Source organism: Canis aureus, chromosome 7 (assembly GCF_053574225.1).
Source record: "Canis aureus isolate CA01 chromosome 7, VMU_Caureus_v.1.0, whole genome shotgun sequence".
In the NCBI taxonomy this organism is placed as follows: Eukaryota; Metazoa; Chordata; class Mammalia; order Carnivora; family Canidae; genus Canis; species Canis aureus.
In genome coordinates this window covers 35,378,383-35,383,917 of record NC_135617.1, presented here as the reverse complement: position 1 = coordinate 35,383,917, position 5,535 = coordinate 35,378,383, and the positions used below count along the sequence as shown (strand labels likewise).

Below are 5,535 nucleotides of genomic sequence, written 5' to 3'. Positions count from 1 at the left end.
TCTCCCAACCAAAGTATATTCTTCACACACTGAAAGTTGATCACCTTTGGTGTAATCAGCCATAAATACTTAAGAAAATAATCACATTAACATTGATCACATTAATCATATTAGTAATAAAAAATAAAATCAGTATTAGTAATAATAATCCTAACAGCCTGTATCTAAAGAAAATTTGATGTTTGTTTATTCATTTGTATATCATTTGTATTCTGAATTATCTTAGCACATTACACATTACAGCATGGACTTAACCATATAAAGGGTCTATGTCAAGCCATCTAAATAGATTTGCTTTTCAAAATACCAAAAGACCTTGTTTTTCTACTACTGGCATACCTCATTTTATTGCCCTTCACTTTATTGTAGTTCACAGCTACTGTATATATATATATTTTTTTACCAATTAAAGATTTGTGGCAACTTTGCCTCAAGCAAGTCTTTTGTCAATACTTTTACTACAGCATTTCATGTACGGGGCAGGTGCCGACACTGGGAAGGGAAGTAGCAGCAGGATGATTAGGAGAAGAAGGATGATTCCACACATGCTCAAGAGAGTATAGGAGACGATCCACAAAATGGGATCATTCAAAGACAGGGCGGGGACGCAGTTGCTGGCTATGTTGTCTGTCGAGAAAGGCCCAGAAATTTCAGACACTGGAGCACCTGCAATTTCTGCACAGGGGCTTGCTGCAAAGCCCACCCTCTTCCAAGCTCTGTCGAAGACCACGTAGAAGCCCTCCATCACGGTAGCACCAATCACCAGCGCGTTCGTGGAAGGTGAGATGCCGAATCGGTAACATTTATAATTCAGGCCAGCCCCCATCATGGGCTGGACGTACAGCTGAGGCAGGATGGTTATGCCGAATGACTGGCTGGAGTTCTCGTCTCTAGGTAGATGGAGATTTTAGGGAAGTAAGACCAAGGTATCTCCGAATTCGTCCAGCAAGCCAGCTGGGACCCAGTCCAGAAACCATCAGAGAATTCTGGAATCAAGAGACGTGCGGGTCACGGCTTCAACCACCACATTGAACACCTTCTGGGGCAGGCGCAGAAGCGTGGTACCGCTATCCACGATGGCCTTGTCTGCGTTATACTCTCTGCAGTCCAGATTCAGACTCTGGCCTCCAATTTCCAACTTCAGAATTTCTATCTGATAATACCACTCCTCCTTAATACGGGTATACCAGATGTCTCCTTTGTACAAACTCGGTTCAGTTCCACCCAGGACAAGACTACCTCCGTTGGTACCAGATCCAGCTACGGGCAGCCCCGCCCCCCACATCTGCATGGAGAAGACGTTGGGGGATCTTCGCCTGCGCCGCCAGAGAATCAAAGAAAGTCTCCAGGGAACTGGATGGCTTGGCCAGAGCAGCATATGCGAGTTCAAGTGTCTCATTCCATTTGATACCAGGCAGAAAGAAATTCTCGGACTCAAAGATAGTGGCAATGTTGACAAAGAAGGAGCTGTTGAAGCCTTTGGGGATGGTGACAAAGTCCTCCCCGACGATGTCAGTCCAGCTCCCTTGCGTGTAGTTCGCAGTGACATCAAAGCCCTTGGAGCGGTACGTACTGGACTTGTCTGCGTAGGAAGTACGACATCACTTCATGTCTCTGTGTCACATTTCAGTAATCTCACAGTATTTCAAACTTTATCATTACTATCATGTTTGTTATGGTGATCTGTGATCAGTGATCTTTGATAGAGCTATTGTACTTGATGGGAAGACACAAACCACACCCATATAAGACAGTGAATGTAATCAATAAATGTGTATCTGATTGTTCTATCAACTGGCTGTCCCTCCCATCTCTCTCCCTCTCTTTGTGCCTCCCTATTCTCTAAAACAAAACAATATTGAAATTAGGCCAATTAATAACCCTATAATGGTCTGTAAGTGTACAAATGAAAGGAAGAATCTCACTTCTCTCACTTTAAATTGAAAGCTGGAATGATTAAACTTAGTGAGGAAGGCATGTCAAAAGTTAGGCCTTTCATGCAAGTTAGCCAAGTAATAAGTACAAAGGAAAAGTTCTTGAAGGAAATTTAAAATGCTATTCCAGTGAACAAATGAATGATAAGAAAGCAAAAGAACAATATGACTGCTTATTGACAATGCCCCCTGGTTACCCAAAAGCTCTGATAGAGAAGAACAGTGAGATTCATGTTTTCATGCCTAACATAACATCCATTCTGCAGCCCATTGATCAAGAAGTCATTTCAACTCTCAAGTCTTATTTAAGGAATACATTTCATAAGACTAAAGCTGCCATAGATAGCAATTCCTCTGATGGATCTGGGCAAAGTAAATTGAAAAATTTCTGGAAAGGATTCTCTGTTCCATTACAGATACCATTAAGAATCATTGTGTTCACAAATTCCTTTAGCTTGTTTGTCCTGGAAACTCTTTATCTCTCCTTCTAGTCTGAATGACAGCCTTGCTGGATAAAGTATTCTTGGCTGCATTATTTTCCCACTTAGCACATATGGAAAATTTATTATGGTCTTATTTTAAGAAATTGCCACAGGGATCCCTGGGTGGCGCAGCGGTTTGGCGCCTGCCTTTGGCCCAGGGCGCGATCCTGGAGACCCGGGATCGAATCCCACGTCAGGCTCCCGGTGCATGGAGCCTGCTTCTCCCTCGGCCTGTGTCTCTGCCTCTCTCTCTCTCTCTCTCTCTGTGACTATCATAAATAAATAAAAATTGAAAAAAAATATTAAAAAAAAAAAAAAAAAAAGAAATTGCCACAGCCAACTCATCATTCAACAGCCACCATCTTGATCAGTCAACAACCATCAACATCAAAGCAAGGACTTCCACCAGCAAAAGATTAACTCACTGAAAGCTCAGATGATGACTAGCATTTTTTAGCAATAAGATATTGTTATTTAAAAAAAAGATATTGTGATTTAAAATATATATATATATATATTTAGACATAATGCTTTGCACATTTAATAGACTTCAATATAGTATAAAAAGAACTTCTAGGGCAGCCCCGGTGGCTCAGCGGTTTAGTGTCACCTTCAGTCCAGGGCCTGATCCTGGAGACCCAGGATCCAGTCCCACATCAGGCTCCCTGCATGGAGCCTGCTTCTCCCTCTGCCCGTGTCTCTGCCTCTCTCTCTCTCTGTGTCTCTCATGAATAAATAAATAAAATATTTTTTAAAAAAAGAACTTCTATATGTACTGGGAAACCAAAAATTTCGTTTGACTTGCTTTACTGCAATGTTTGCTTAATTATGATGGTCTGGAACTGAACCCACAATATCTCCAAGGTATGCTTATATGTTGTCTCTAATACTCTGGCATAGATATAGGAAAGTTTCCTAAGGGATTCCAGCATTTTTGTGTATTTAAAGCTCATGGGTAGCACACATTAAGAAAGAAGTATGGCTGATTTTTTTAAAAAACAAAGACTGAATTATAATAAATACAACATAAATATATAAATGCAAATATACATACAAGAAGGCAGGCAGGATAGTTAGTACTCGAAATCATAACAATGTTGTACCGTGTTTTATGATTCCTCTGAGTTTGTCTCATGGACACACCACATACTTAAAATAATTTTGTGGGGGCACCTGGCTGGCTCAGTTTGTTAAGTGACCACCTTCAGCTCAGGTCATAATCCTGGGGTCCTGGGATCCAGCCCTAAATAGGACTCCCTGTTCAGGGGGGAGCCTGCTTCTCCCTTTCCCTCTGCCCTCCCCCCTGCTTTTGTTTTCGCTCTGTCTCTCTCTCTCTCTGTCAAATGAATAAACAAAATCTTTTAAAAAATAAAAAATAACAATTTTGTGATTAGGAGCTTAAATTTAGTGACTAAAGGTTAAAATTAAAAGAAGAAGATTAGGAATATCTGAAAAATATAGACTACCTAGTGAGTTGTTTTGGTCATGCTAAATAGCAGAGGAAAAATATAATATAATAAAGATCAATGAAATCAAGAACTGGTTCTTTGAAATGATAAACAAAATTGATAAAACTTTAGCCAGGGTCATCAGGAAGAAAAGAGGGAACAAATAAATAAAAGCCAAAGTGAAAGAAGAGAAGGAACAAATGACACCTCAGAAATACAAAGGATTATAAGAGACCACCATGAAAAAAGTATATGCTAACAAACTGGACAACTTAGAAGACATTGATAAATTCCTAGAAATATACAATCTTCTGAGACTGAATGAGAAAAAAAATCTGAACAGACCAATTAGTAGCAATGAAATTGAATCAATAACCAAAAAACTTCCAGCAAACAAAAGTCTAGGATCAGATGTTTTCACAGATGAATTCTACCAAAGGTTTAAAGAAAAGTTAATGCCCATTCTCCTCAAACTATTCCAAAAAAAAAAAGAAGAAGAAGGAAAGTTTCTAAATACAGCATACGAGGCCAGCATTACCCTGATACTAAAATCAGACAAAAATATTATTAAAAAAGGAAACTACAGGTCAATGTATCCCTGATGAACATAGATGCAAAATTCAACAAAATATCAACAAACCTCTTTCAACAATACATTCATTCAAAAGGATCATTCAGGGGATGCCTGGATGGCTCATGGTTGAGTGTTTTTGCCTTCGGCTCACAAGTGATCCTGGGGTCCAGGGATTGAGTCCCACAGGGAGCCTGCTTCTCCCTCTCCCTATGTCTCTGCCTCTCTCTGTGTCTCTCATGAATAAATACATAAAATCTTAAAAAAAAAAAAAAAGGATCATTCGGGGCACTTGGGTGGCTCTGTCGGTTAAGTGTCTGCCTTCCATTCAGGTCATGATCTCAGAACCCTGGGATCCCAGGTGCCCCACATCAGGCTCCCTGCTCAGCAAGGAATTTGTTTCTCTCTCTCCCTCTGCCGCTTCCACTGCCTGTGCTCTCTCTCTCACTTGCTCTCTCAAATAAGTAAAATCTTAAAAAAACAAAACAAAACAAAACAAAACAAAACAAAACAAAACAAAAAAACATCATTTGGGGGTGCCTGGGTGGCTTATTCCAATTCTTAGTTTCAGCCCAGGCTGTGATCTTAGGGTTGTGAGACTCAACCCTGAATGGGGCTCTACACTCAGCGGAAAGTCTACTTAAGATTCTTTCCCTCTCCCTTTGCTCCGCTCCACCACTCACATATGTATGTGTGCTCTCTCACTCAAATAATCTTTTTTTAAAAAGTATCATTAAAAAAAAAAGGATCATTTTTTATGATTCAGTGGGATTTTATGCAAGAATGATTCAAATATTCACAACTCAATCAATGTGATATATCAAATAAATGAAGGATAAAAATATGTCATTATCTCAACAGATACAGAATAAGTATCTGACAAAATTCAACATCCAAAAAGTTAGCATAGAGGATAAAAAAAATTCAACATAATAAGGGCATATATGACAAACCTATAGCTAATGTCATACTTAATGGTAAAAAACAAAGCTATTTCTCTAAGATTAGGAACAAGACAAGGATGTATGCTCTCACCATTTTTATTCAACATAGTACTGGAAATTCTAGCCACAGCAATCAGACAACACAAAGCAATGAAA

At 39.5% G+C, this 5,535-nt stretch overlaps 1 pseudogene; it reads right to left on the bottom strand.

Annotated features, from left to right (window-relative positions):
• Positions 1 to 397: 397 nt before the first annotated feature.
• On the bottom strand, positions 398 to 1,601 carry LOC144316699 (beta-secretase 2 pseudogene; annotated as a pseudogene).
• Positions 1,602 to 5,535: the final 3,934 nt, after the last annotated feature.